The sequence below is a fragment of the Geospiza fortis genome, unplaced genomic scaffold, assembly GCF_000277835.1.
Source record: "Geospiza fortis unplaced genomic scaffold, GeoFor_1.0 scaffold46, whole genome shotgun sequence".
Taxonomy (NCBI): domain Eukaryota; kingdom Metazoa; phylum Chordata; class Aves; order Passeriformes; family Thraupidae; genus Geospiza; species Geospiza fortis.
This window is the reverse complement of record NW_005054586.1, coordinates 576385-577155: the sequence shown is the minus strand read 5'-3', so window position 1 is coordinate 577155 and position 771 is coordinate 576385.

The following is a 771-nucleotide window of genomic DNA, read 5'->3' as shown; positions in this document are numbered from 1 at the left end:
AACCAGCTTCCTTCGCAATACAAAGGACATTTTAAGTGGCAATTTTGATGAAAATGCCAGCATTTTTCCTGGAAACAACAAACACTCAACGTTCATTGCACTTGAAACCCAGTTTCTGTTTTTTTTTTTTTTAAGGAAAATGTTGGCTAACCCTGCCAGTTCTGTGTATAATATACACATCTTCCAAACACAGAGAGTTAAGTGCTGTCTGCAAATCAGAATTTTCCCTGCTAAAGGGACCTCAGAACCATGGAATGGTTACGGTTGGAAGAGACCTTAGAGATCATCTGAGATAAGGCAGAGACAGAATGCACCTACCACGCCCAGAAATGCCTTTTCTTTTGTTCAAACACACCAAAACTCCTCATTCCCATGAAATCCAAGCAGCTGTCCCAGGTGGCAGAGGGCAGGTTTGGATCAGGTTTTAGGAAGAGATTCTTTGCTGCTGCGAGGGCGGCGAGGCACGGCGTCACTGCCGTCAATGTCACCGTGTGTCAGGACAGGGAGTGACAAAACCCAAACAAGCAGAGCAACCAGCCTGCTGACAGGGTTATCCACAAACCCCAGAGTCTGGAATTGGCTCTGGCAGCGGCTTGCCCAGGGTTTACTGCAGACAGGGAGAGTTGCCCGTGTCACAGCTCATTAGCTGGGTGGCTCTCAGGGGGAAGGCTGCTCCAAGATGCTGTGCTGCTCTCTGTGATTCCAGCTGAAGCCTGTGGGTCTCTGCTTCCAACCACACAGGGGCCAGGATGGAGGGGAAGCTTGTGGGAC